The sequence below is a fragment of the Amblyomma americanum genome, chromosome 8 (genome assembly GCF_052857255.1).
Source record: "Amblyomma americanum isolate KBUSLIRL-KWMA chromosome 8, ASM5285725v1, whole genome shotgun sequence".
Taxonomy (NCBI): Eukaryota; Metazoa; Arthropoda; class Arachnida; order Ixodida; family Ixodidae; genus Amblyomma; species Amblyomma americanum.
In genome coordinates, this window is record NC_135504.1 from 32,217,831 (window position 1) to 32,231,616 (window position 13,786).

At 47.5% G+C, this 13,786-nt stretch overlaps 1 pseudogene across 1 annotated transcript in view; it reads right to left on the reverse strand.

Moving 5' to 3' along the window:
* Positions 1 to 920: 920 nt before the first annotated feature.
* Positions 921 to 13,786, reverse strand: part of LOC144102283 (fatty acid synthase-like) — a 53,574-nt pseudogene continuing 40,708 nt past the window's right edge. The window contains exons 20-26 of the transcript XR_013308193.1: positions 12,412 to 12,531; positions 11,377 to 11,732; positions 10,178 to 10,531; positions 8,404 to 8,647; positions 5,747 to 5,989; positions 4,512 to 4,738; positions 921 to 1,076 (exon numbers count right to left, since the gene is read on the reverse strand). The product of XR_013308193.1 is annotated as a fatty acid synthase-like (transcript). The remainder of the gene's footprint in view (positions 1,077 to 4,511; positions 4,739 to 5,746; positions 5,990 to 8,403; positions 8,648 to 10,177; positions 10,532 to 11,376; positions 11,733 to 12,411; positions 12,532 to 13,786) is intronic.

The window sequence follows — 13,786 nt, forward strand, 5'->3', positions numbered from 1 at the left end:
TTTCTGGCTCCCAGCGGCGCAGTGTTTTGAGATCACATCTGTGTCGAGGTGACGGCTATTGGCGAGGGGTGTTGTGGCGGGGGCCGACTACTGAAGGGAGCTACTGTTCTGCACGTGATGAAGGGTGGAAATTGCACGGAACTGTGGAAGTGAGGGCGCGATCAGTTGTCTAATTGATAACTTTGGCTTCGGTGCTATCCATTCTTTGCCTCTCTCCGGCTTTTCTCGTTCGTTAATATGCAAGAGTCCTTAACCGGGCTGTACACATTCCACTGGCAAAAAAATTAAGGGTACAGTGTAACCTGTAAAGTACTACCAACCTGAATACTTATACAAGAGTTACCTAATATAAGGTTACTGTATACCTGCCAAAAATGATCAGAATATTAGTCAGCGGCTGTTTATGCGTCCTTTTCTTGCCTTGTCCGTGCTGTTACTGCGCTGTAGTCCTAAGTATGCACTACCAACTAGCCAGCCATTACGTATTAAGCAAGAATAAAGGAGCCCAACATTTTGAAAATTTCTACTCCTGTTAGGGTTACCATGATTATTGTGCAGTCACGGATCCGATTCCACAACGGCATTTTCGAATGGACAGCCTGCAGGATTAAGAAGAAAAATTGCCTGAAAAATTTGAGTACCAGTGGTAGCACAGAACAAATGTAATGACACAAATGCAGGAAACATAAATGCAGTCCAATAATTTTCTTCATGGCAGGGGCTCCATGGCACAGTACAATGCAAGGAAAATAAAATAAATGATGAATAAGAAAACGCAGAACACACAAAAAAAGCTCGCCGTTTTCTCAAATCGGTGTACAGGAAAAAGAGATGTGACTGCCAAAAATGGTAATTATTTTTATTAGTTCTTTATTTTCGCTTGCACGCTGGGCCTCTGTAAAAATTGCAGTGAAGTCCATCTATGTGCTAAGGCGCCCTGGTGGTTCGTGCCGAGTTGCCACATTTCCGAGACTGCGCTTCAGCGCCACACATGCCGACCGAAGTGGACCTACAGCACAGGCATGGCGTTGGTGGTCTCTCTCCGCCTTTTCGACCAGGAGCTTGTTGTAGCTGCTCTGAGAAAAGAACAATGGAGAGTCATGGGGTCATGATGAGTTTCTCTACGAACGCCACGAAGCCGCCGAGGGTGCACTGAATCGCTGTACGGGGATGGAAAGCAGAGAAAAAGTATGGCAGATAGGCGGAGGGTTGAATGGAGAAATATGGGAGAGGCCTTTTCCCTGCAATGAGCTTAGTAAGGCTCATGATGATGATGAGGTAGAGAATATCTGTCCAGGCAAAAAAAAAAAAAAGAACGGTGCGAAATTGGCAAGAAAACATAGAGAGATATGTTTATTGACTGGAAGGAGCCGCCGCGGTGGCTGAGTGGTTATGGCGCTCGGCTGCTGGCCCGAAAGACGCCGGTTCGATCCCGGCCGCGGCGGTCGAATTTCGATGGAGGCGAAATTCTAGATGCCCGTGTGCTGTGCGCTGTCAGTGCACGTTAAAGAACCCCAGGTGATCGAAATTTCCTGAAACCTTCACTACGGCGTCTCTCATAGCCTGAGTCGCTTTGGGACGTTAAACCCTCATAAACTAAGCTAAACTTATTGATTGGAAGGGCAAAGAGGTTGGCCGCAAATATGAATATCTGGCCTGCTACTCCTCACGGGGAAAGGGAAAGAGGAGAAGAAAGAGGACCGTGATGGGTGACGATGTGGTGAGAACAGAGATTAGAATATGTATGCGCACATTTGATGGCATCGCAACCGAAAAAAAAAATTGGCAGTGGCTTAACTTGGCTAACCCTGGAATTTAGCCAAAAACAAAGGCGCTTGATAAGCGTCTGAGGCTCATCTATGGCAGCTCCGCCACACGCTCCCGACAGCCGTTCTATACACACCCACACGACCACGTGGCCGTGACGTGGTATCACATGGTCTTACGGCACTCCCATCGGATGTCATCACGTGGCTTCACATCACCTTATCGGATGTTCTTAAGGTCAAAGGTCAACCCAAAAGGTCACCCAATGTCAAATGTCAGAGGTTAAAGGTCAACGAAAGGTGATGGGTCCAGGTCAGGGGCCAAGGGTTCGACACCATAACTGTACCACATATGGTCATGCATGGCTAACGTGGTTGGGCTGAAGGTCGTTCAAGGTCATTTTCCGGCCTACACGACGACGGCTTTACCTAGCGTAGTGAAGATTTTTTTTTCGCTTCAAAACCGCGGCTCTAAGAAGCCTCATCAGGACACACGGCTGAGAAACAGCTGCTTCCGGTTCGCGAAGGTGTCGCCCTGGCGGTATATATATTTTTTTATTTATGTAATATGCATGCCTAATGAGGTGCTTGTAAGGTGGACGAACAGGCAAACAAAACATATATCAGCACATCTGTAGAATAGCATTCTGTGAAAGAAGGCAAAAAAGAAATGTTCCGAGTTCGATTACCGCCCCGAGAAAAGCAGGAGAAGAATAAATCTGAACTCGCAAGGAACGTCTTTAGTCAACTAGGATCATGAGTACTCATCCACGATAAGGGCGAAAGAAAAAAAAGTGAAAAATTTCTAAACGTCGTTTCCTGAGCAAGAAATGTCCCCACCCAGTGACACGAGTCGGAATTTGGAAGGGGATCTCTTTCTTTTGCCCGCGATAGTACAACGCCAGTCCTTAAATACGAAAAGGGCGTAAACCACGCAATTTTTATACCGCAACGGTGGCCTTGAGCCTCCGTTTCCGTGGTCATAGCAGGGTGTCACCCCCAGTGCTACCGGGTTCCCAACGGTTTTTTACTAGGTTCGGGGGTTCCTATGTCGTAGTGCTCGGCTCTCTCTGGGGTGAAATAGGTGAATATATATATATATATATATATATATATATATATATATATATATATATATATATATATATATATAAATGAAGCCAACAGTCACCGAAACAAAGGTGCATAGGGAAATGTTTCTTTTTTTTTAGTTTCTAGTGCCAATCAATTCGTTTAAAGAAAATTACTTATAAAGCAGCAGCTGTAAGCGAACCTTGAGAGTGTTCACCAGCGCAAAATATAAATACCCACGAAAGCAGCAGATTAGACAGCCGTCGCCGTAGCTCAGTTGGTAGAGCACCGGATGCGATATTCGGAGGTCGTAGGTTCAGATCCCACCGGCGGCATGGTTGTTTTTCGTGCTGCTTTATAAGTAATCTTCTTTAAACTAATTCATTGCCACTGCACAATTAAAACAATACAAACATTCCCCTGTGCCCTTTGGTTTCGTGACTGTTGGCTTCGTTAACACACACACACACACACACACACACACACACACACACACACACACACACACACACACACACACACACACACACACACACACACACACACACACACACACACACACACACACACACACACACACACACACACACACACACACACACACACACACACACACACACACACACACACACACACACACACACACACACACACACACACACACACACACACACACACACACACACACACACACACACACACACACACACACACACACACACACACACACACACGCACGCACGCACGCACGCGCACGCGCACGCACACACGCGCACACACACACACACACACACACACACACACACACACACACACACACACACACACACACACACACACACACACACACACACACACACACACACACACACACACACACACATATATATATATATATATATATATATATATATATATATATATTGATCCCTTCTCATGCAAACCAAACAAACGCTAGCCTCGGCGCTGTTTAGCCAAGCTGCTCTTGCACAGTAGAAGTCATAACACTAAATCCAAGAATTTCATCAATTAATGTAAAGGCATGGCGGACGCAATCGCCGCTGTTGAGTTGATTTTTTTGGCCAATAACAGCTGGCTGTTCAATATAATCCTCTGGCTCGCCGTGCTCGGCAAGGCATGGCAGTACTCCACTCTTTGTGCTTCTGAGAACCTCCTAGCGTTCTTTCTGTGTGCAAGAGATCATCTGAATACTTTACTGATGCCTTTTGAATGCTGTGCCTGAATGGCCGAGTGTGTCTCATGGACATTTGGTGTCGCATATAGTTATGACCGTTTGTGGGAAGTTCGAAGGCTCACGGGATTTGTGGATCCAGATCCGGGTCCATAACCAATAGCGGCGGGCAGGACAAGCTCTCAAAGGAGACCGCAGCGTGTCTGAGTCTCATAGAATGAACAGGGAAAGCTATTGTTCGGCCTTCTTTGGGTCCCCTCATCGAAGTGACCTCGGCACACTGAGGCTATACAGTTTCTTTTGCAAATGGTTTAATGTCTTCCGCAGAATGTGACACAGAAGAAGGCGAACTTCCACGGCATCTACCGTCCAGCTCATTAGCCAGTCAAGGCGAGGTACGCGCATTGACTGAATTCACATTGACATCAGCGGTTAGCAAGGCCCAATTGTCAGAAACAAAGGACGTTGACCAGGACAGTTACCTCCTGCTTAAATGCCTCGGTGATGTCTTATTGGGGCGGTGGACTTCTGCCCTTGCCTTTGGCGATTATTTGCAACAGAGTGACGGTGAGTTCCCGGACTTCTTGCATGGAGAGGGTGAGATCGTACTCTCGGTCCAGCGTGTGCATGATCTCGACACTCATGAAGAAATCCATGCCCAGCTCGCCGAGACTGACGTTCGGGTTCAAACTTGACGGGTCTTCGATACCTGCAAGAAGAGTTACAGAGCGAGTTGACTCCTGGTATACAGTTAAACGCTTATGTGTTGGCGAGACACGTATTAAGGGAGGTGCTCTCCCCGCAGTCCTAAAAACTTTCGATGAAAAATTATTTACCAAGACTAATCGAAAAATGGTGACACAGATTGCTGATTTTCTTCGTTTCACTTTGATGCTCTGTAACACAACACTTAAAAGAAGCGGTGCGTTGTAGCCTGTGCGTTAAGCAAGTTGTAGCGAAAAGGCATGAGGAAGAATTGGAGAGAGCATTTAAGCTCCGCCTTAAGGGCATGACGTTATAGAGTAATGGGTTAGTCTTTACATTCTGAGCAGTTTGACACCTTTGAACACCCTTTTATCCAATTGCTTTAATTTTTCATTATTAATTTATTGAATTAATTACGATGATTTCATTACCTTGCCATCGCCTATCACACACCAATCAATCATCAATCAATAGAACCACAAATTACCATGATACGATTTTTTTTGCGTAGCCCTCGATTATAGGTCGTCGTTTCGAATTCCTGCCGCGAGCTAGGCTCTAACTTAACTAGTAAGTTTACGTTGCACGAAACGCTGAATCGTATCGTACCATCCAGAACATTCTGCGGCAAGCGGTTGGCATGGTACGATTTTTTTTTACGCCGCCCCCTATTATTTCCGACATGCGGTGCCGACTACGCCGAGGGCTTTTCGACCGAACCAGCTGTGTGCGCTGTCTCGTAAAATATGTACTTACGGTCTGTTTACTTTTAAAGCCTCTACAGAAAGCGAGTGTTGCTCAGGAGGAACATGTTAGTTCATCGAAGTAAAGTACGTTATACGAAGAGAGCAGAAAGTTGGGCTAGTTGCTTGATATGCATACTGAAGAAGTTGGCGCGAAAAAAAAAAAAACGAGCTTGTTTGTCTCGCTTGTCCTCGTTTTTTCCGCGCCAATTTCTTCAGTATGCTGATACGAAGTGATCACTGTTACTCATCTTTCGAAATACGCTCACCGAGAACGTTCGCAGCATACTGGATAAGATCTCTTTTTCCTCCGCCGTTCCACTGAGGGCGGCCATCCTCCACACAGCAGGCCACGACCGGATGGCCCTGGCTCAAGAACGAGTCCATCAGTGCTATGCACGAGGCGATCCTCGACTGGACTCGATCCATGACTCCATCCGTCAGCTCTCCATTGCGCATGGCCCCGCCGGCCACGTCAGCGTTACCGGTATCTTTCCACTGTATGGCCAGTCCTGCAGTAACCGGAAGGGTTCCAGTCAGTCGCGAGAATCGCAACGCTGTGGTAACCGTGCGACTAGGTCGCTTTTATGGGCAGCTGCGAAAATACAGTTTTAACCTTCAACCAGCTTTGCGCGCTAGAAAGTGCTAGCATAAAAGAAGATTTTAATATGACGAGATATACATTTCAAGCTTACTTTTGAGCTTGCCAAGTAGCAGGTTTACCGAATTTGGTGTTAGTCGTAGATTGGTTGGCTGTAGACCTGATTTGTGATTCGTGGAATCATTGTCTTCACGTGATCCGGTTGCAGTCCGATGTTGGTTGGGTGCGTAAGAACGAAAATGAGAACAGACATGCGTCCAGCAGTTTGCAAATCAGTATATCCTATACGTTGCTCATTACTAACCCGCTCTGGGAGGCGCTCTGGAGGTTCTCTTTACAGGGAATGAGTCACAAATCAGCACACCCGTTTATAACTACAGTATCTCGAAGAGGTTCTTGGCAGATGTGTGTCGCAGCGCCGCCTAAAGGTTTCTGCCCCTTGACGACCCGAGTGTGTCGCTGGTTGTTACTTGGAAGGTGGTGTGGACAAATCACAAAGGCGCCAAAAAAAATGGATGGGAAATAGAATACTTAAAACCTAAATACTACCTTTAAAAACATACGGGCCGAGACACTGCTCGGGGAAAGTGCTGATTTGAAAAAAACGCAAAAAATAGGATAGCACAAGCGATACCAGTACTAATAGTAGAAACATATTATTGTAAAACAAATCCCATGCATGCAGACGCACAGGCATGCACATTTGAAGACTTGATTTGTGTTCTGCAAGCAATAACAACAGCCCATCACTCCGATAGGCTGTTGCGGAGTACCGGTGGCCTCAAAAAGCGGAGTGCTACTAGATGTGATCGCGGCCAATATCGGCATTCTTTCCTCTATTAAGGGGTTTTCTCAGCCCTGACCTTTTAGCAATAGTTATTTCAAGCGAAATTAAATTAAATCACTGTATTTTCATCGCAGGCGGCACAACTGACGAAGGACCGGAAAAGAACGGCTCTCAAGCTGACTGAGAGTTCCGTGGCCTTCACTACACACACAGAAACCCTCCCCCCCCCCCCCCCCCAACCAAAGGCGAACAGACTCAGGCAAAAATTGGCAGTATGACAAAAAAAGAACGCATAAAAATTACAGCAATAATTAGCATACATCGCATACAAATTAGCACCGATTTCCCGTTTCACTTGTTGGTGCATAATGCACGAATTTCATTAAACCTATAGTCGGATACAACTCAAGGAAGAAGTTACTTTTCCCCCGTCAGTGGACCCGCTTCCAGCCAATGGCGTCGGCTGATTCTCATCAACATGCTACCGTGACAGTGCAGGTAGAGGACTACAAAAGGGGGTGGGGTTTATCCCCTTTTATCTTCTACTTCCTGCAGTGTCACGCTAGCAGGGTCATGAGAATCGGCCGACGCCATTGGCTGGAAGGGGGTCCTTTGACGGGAAAAATCCGCTTAGTTCTTGAGTTGTTTTCGACTATAGAAGTGAACTAACAAGAAGGTAATTTTGATTTTTTGAATTACTCTTCTAATTTCATCATTTTTCTCTATTCATTTCTTTCTCCCACCGTATGCTGAGGTGTTGTGTGTATTGAGATACTGACACTCGCCAGGCATCCGTGCCTTTTGAAGCGAAAAGCTTCACTACGCGGTTCAGAGCTGAGCCTCGCGTGAGCCGAACTGGTGAGTTATGCGCATGCGCGAAAACGAGTGACGTCACGCGCCGCGCAGGTGGTCGCTCCTCGCCGCTGCCGCAGCCGTCGCCTGACCTTTCGGCGCAGCCGCGCGCTACTGCACATGTGCGTCATGTGCATGCGCAAGGAGGCTGTATAATGCGCTTGCCAGAGAATAGGCGTGCGCACTCGACATGGCCGGGAAGAAGAGTGCGGCTGCTGCTAGACTGCTCAGAAAAGCTGAGAAACTAAATTCGTCCGATCCAGAAGTACTCGCTTGGGAGTTGGCTGCACAACACCGAAATAATGGTAAAGCCAAAGCTAAACGTGCAGCCGAAACGCCTGAACAACGGGAAATACGCGTTGCTAAACGACGTCGGAAAGAAGCCGAAAAGCGTGTTTTGGCCGCATCTTCAGCCAGCAGCAGCCAAGCGAGTGAGGAAGAGGAAACAAGAGAGTCAGAAGAGGAAGATCCCAAGACTCGCCGTTACAAGCGTTCCGCTTGTATATCCAGGCTTAACCAGAGCTAAGCCACTGCCTAATTTTTTTTCAGTCTCTTACACAGACGTGTACTTTTGTGCCTTGTCTGCCTGAAATAAACATTGAATTCAATACAATTCAAAATCGGCAAACACTCGACGTTTCCCGTTGTCACGAAGGAAGTACGGACGTCGTCACGTGACCACTCACCGGGCAGTCCGTCCGTGACGCGGCGTTCGCAGATCCGTTCCACTACGGAGTTAGCGTAGCCACAGTTTGTCCGGCCGGCGTTGCCACGACCGCTGGCCACTGACGAGAAGACGACGAAGTGGTCAAGCTCTGAGCAGACTTCCCTCGACAATACGTCGAGACGCTGTGTGACGGCCACCTTCGACTTGCAGGCGGTCTCGAAGGTCTCGGCCGTCTGGTTCTCGATCGCTGCGTCGTGATGCACCTGCGGGAACAAAGTTATTATGTGACCCGAACTTGCTAGACCGTGCCTATAGCCGGTGGTTGAACTTGCGCCCCAGAGCTGCACTCATGTTTGCGCTAAGTGTGGCCTGCAACAAGTAATATGTGATTACCAACCTGTTCATTTGAGCGAGAGTATTTTAGTTAGCAAAAGCGACTTGGTGATACTTTCCCTACTAAAACATTCCATACCAGTCGCTCGTACGGAATTATGTGAATATGGAGTCATATGATGCGGAAAATAGATGGACATCCATATGTTTATTGTATGAGTCTATAAACTTTCCATAAAATTTATATATAACTTTCTTAAAATTTGCATGACGTCGTATGCAGTCCGTACGTTTCCATACGCGCTTCCCATAACGACCATACCGACTCCATACACTCCATACTGACTCTATATAATCCATATGAAGATATACGGGATTATGGGACTCACCTTATGGAAACTTTCAGTAATAAAATTGGCTAAAATGAAAGGGATGAAATGTAGCTAGACAGAGCATGGAATGTCAGAACTTACAATGAGTAGCCTGCTAAAGTGACATAGTGCGTCCCAAAAGGAGGGAAACATCAATGGGCAAGCCTTTAGTTTTTCCGAAGGCGCATTCATCTCACTAATGACCGACGAGAAAACCCCACCTATCTGAATGCGCATTGCGGTAATCTTCCTCATGGGTGGTAATATATGCCCATGGCAGGCGCTGGACAGGTGTAGTCGATCTTTTCCGACCCGCCGCTGTGCCTCAATCGCTATGGCTTTCAGCTGCTGAGAACAAGTTCGCGTGTTTTATCCCCCCAAAACTACCATTTTCGCGTGTTTTGTTCTTTCCGGGGCGATTGCATTTCGATCAAGGCGCAACTGCAAAACATCCATGACAGTATTGACATTTATATGCACGCTTAAGACCAATGTGCAATCGAAACTAATCGACAGAGCCCTCCTCTACGGCGTCCTTCAGCCAACAAACTATGGCTTGAAAGCTAGAAAATATTGCTATAAAGAAAGTGGCCGCTCCCACAACCTTGTAAATCAATCTAGTTCTCCGACAACTCCAGCATTTGAATCATGAGTTTCAGGATGTTTGTTTCTTAAAATGTGCTAAATACTGAGGATCCTTAACTCTCTAAAAAATGTGCCGTATATTCTAAGGAATAATCTGTTAGAGCAACCTAAATTTTCACAGCAGCTCTCAGTTCCCATTGACAAAGATGTTTGCTCTGTTTGAATCAGCACAACGTCTACAGGGGCGAGGCAGTCCTCTTCGGAATCAGAAAGGCCATAACGCATGCATCCTTCAACACCAGTAGTTCGGTGAGCTGAGGTCCGTGCCATGGCACCGCCAATCCGAAAATAAAGAATAAAAAATAATCGTGCCAAAGAACAAAGTGCCAGGAACGCAAGAGGTGCACAGTGAAATCTATCGGCGACAGCACTCCTTCCGTGGGTCACGACATGCGTGTACCTCTTACACGGACTCTCCTCATTACTATACGCCTGTTCACTTACGGTGGTGGCGTTGAAAATTCCTCCAACGGGTCCCATGCTGGCGGCTTGCTGCACAACCTGGCGAGCTCCGTTGCTGCTAGAAGCGTCCGCCTCGCTCGTGACCACTGTGACCCCGAAGCTCCGCCACCGATGGAGACAAAGCTTCTGGTAGCTCGTACACACTCCGGACTGGGAGGTCAGGAGAAGCTTGCGGCATCCACGGGTCACCATCCACTCTGCCAGCTCTAGGCCGAAGTCGTCCAGCCCTCCGACGATGACGTACGACTTGTGCTCGTAGAAGCAGGGTCGAGCTACTGCCTCTATTTTGAGCGGCGGCACCACGACCGTTCCCCTTTCTGCCTCCTCGGGCCGGATCTGCGCGAATATGGCATTATCGCACAACAGTACCTGCTCTGCTATCGGAAACACGCACAAAGGCTGCCATGGCGAAGTGCATTAAAGTCATATGGTCGCACAAGTTGAATGCAGCAGGTTCTGCCCATATTATTCTGTTCGAATTACTGCGAGCACTAACCCTGAAACCGGACCCTGATCCCATTTTCGTCACGTATGTTAATACACACCTCCCTTGAAAGAAAGAATGAACCATATTGCGGATCATTTCGGGATGAGCTATACAAAAAATACAATGATCGATCCGATTGATTCGAGAAATCAATCCCTGTCTCTCACTATTCTTCCCTACTTCCTCTGAAAGTAGAGAGGAGGATTTCCTTGTCTCCACTTTGCGACCTGCCGACGAGGCTTCGGATGGACGGACGGACATATTTTCTGCCATGGGGATTCTAATGCTAACGCATTAAATCCTGGCCTCATATCTGGCGCTCAGGGAAGAATAAGGCCCTCAAGCGAGGTGGCCACAAGACCTCATCAACGCTCACTGACAAGGGCTACATGCTTGCTCATTACATTGTTACGTTGCCTGAAGGCTAGTCAGACGCAAGGGCGACGACGGCACAAACCACAGGGAGCACCGGACAAAGCTCGTGCACTATCTAAGCACTTCCTCTACGACGTCTGCCCAGGGATTATCCGTTGCCATATTTATCACGCGTGTTCTGAATCAACTGGGGGAAAGGCCAGATCTGGATTAAGTTAATGGTACGCTCGCAGTCATACAGCTTGGCTCACAACGAGCTGCAATCCGTGAAGAACATATGAGAGAATGTGTGATCCATCTGTCATTCTATGCCACCAACCTGAATGACCACTTTGCCAACGCGCTTTCCGGAAGCCATGGACCTGAAGGCCTCCTCCACTTGGTCTCGTCCGAACCGGATGCTCTCCAGCGGCCGAACGGTGCCGGAGGCGATGCCGTCGCGTACCAGCTGAGCAACTTGGCGCTTGTCTGCTTCCACACACGGGTCATCGGCCAGCATCCTGTCCAGCAGGACACCGTGGAACGTGACGTTCTTGAGGAACACGGACATGCCCAGCGCAGAGTTCCTGGCCGAGTCGAACCTGCCGATCTCCAGGAAGCGACCGTGAGGTGCTAGGCAGCGCACGCTGGCTTCGAGTTTATCTTCCGCCAACGAATTGAGGACGAGGTCAACACCTGCCCGGTGATAAGTCCGGAGAGAATAATGAAGGGCTGCCGCGAGAGTGCTACAGCACAGCGTAATGACAAACTAAAGTCAATGCCTGTCACACTTTGCGTGCAACAATTGCATACATGTGCTAGGAGTGCAAGGAAAGGCGGAACGAAACAACTGCACGCTGCGCAGAGTCAACAAGACAACTGGCAGGGCGTGTTGTTTCGAGTAATACATGGCTACCTCGCAACAACCCGGGATATTTCCTTGATCTCTTCCGTTGCGCTGCAGCCATGCTGTTGCAAGGTGCTGTTTGTGTTGTTCGTGTCTGTTTTTGTTACCTTGCCTTGACCAGGTAAGAAGTGCTGTTCTACGACGCTAGTTCTACGTATTCTATTGGTGCTTCTGGGGGCGCTGCTGCTGGCGGCAAATTTTATCAAGTTGTCCAGACCCAAGGTAATGCGAGGTTTTTATTGGTTGAATCCGACAAGAACTGCTGCACTTATAAGTTCCCAGCAAAGCCTTGCAGATTGTCAAGTCAGGTTTAGTGGGAGACGTAAATGGCTCCAGTTTCTAAAATCCTGTGATTCTAGATTACTACAATTTACCCTAGATGTCGCCAGTTGCAGTCACTGCCAACATCGCTTGCTAGAAAATCTCACTCACTAAGCCTTCAAAGCGAGAAAAAATCACCGCGCTCACCTTTTCCTTTGGTCTCGGTTAAGACGTGCTCTTCAAACGACAGATCACGCGAGTTCGAGAAGTGTCGGTCTTCAAGCTGTGGGAAACGGCGCTTCAGGAATTCACGTTCTTCCTTAGAACCTATGGAAAGAGAAACATGGAAATAAACTTCAGGGCGCGTTTTCTGGAATACGGTCCTGCTCTGTGCTGGTATATACAGACCGCCATTCGTCGCCAGAATACGCGCTTTAACTTAGACCACCAGAAAGACAGCATTGTTATACATGGTCACTAAGGCTGGATTGTTCGTAGGCGGCCTTGTAATTGGAGTAGCGAGCATACTACTAGCACAGAATGAAGACTCCCACAGAAGTTGTTCCTGCAGAAAACTGTGTTTCAGGTACTTCAGCCAGCCCTTTGCAGCAGCGCCATGCATTAGACTCTTTAGTTGCCTATATACAGAACACTCGACTAACTGAAGAACTTTGAAACCTTTCTTTACCCCCCGCCCCCTCGCCTCCCTTCCCCCCTTCATATCTATTCGCCCCGCACTGAATTCTTTGTCTGACAATCTGCAAGACATTGGGCTTGTTTACTAACATTCAAACCTTCTTGCATACCCCTTCAGTGTATATTCACCTCAATTCAATAAGCGCAAACTTTTATTCGTTTTTACTTATTTTATTTAGCTTCTTGTGCACGCTTTACATAACGCCTTTGTCTCCCAAAACCACTCCCCAACCCAGAGTAGCATTTCAGCGCTTTTAACCGCCGGCTAAAATCTTACAACTCAGCTCAGTTGTACGATCCGTGCTCGTTTCTTAACATATTTATGTTGGTTTGAGGAACATTATGTTCCACTAATACACGGTACGGTTAGGAAGCGTCGAGGGCGTCGAGCCGGTGTAATATTTCCGCAATAAATTTTTTTCGCACTCTCTTTTCTCCAGAGGACGTTCTTTCAAACGGATGACTGTTGCTTCGCTGACAGTAATAAATCAGCCAAAAACTATTTAGCCACATTCGAAATGTAACCTACAAGACAGGAAGGAAAGGGCTCGGGACGTGCCATTGAAATCCAGAAATTTTGAGGCAAAATCTAGGGAAATTTCACATGTGTTCCGTGCTTGTGCGTTGTCACTCAATAGATGCTGTATCGCACAAGCGCACATAGTGCCCCATTTCCTGCAAGCATGACGTGGACAAAGGCGGAAGACAAGCCTCATTCCACTAGCCACTATTTCGACTAGGAGATTTGGCTTCGTAGCTCGGACGAAGGCAATTTCTCTTCAGGAGCGTTGCTAACGTCCAAAGACTTCCTTTCCGCCAGTCCTTTTTCTGCATTCCACATTGTCACCCACCATACCCTCCTATCCTCTCCTCTTCCCCTGCCTTC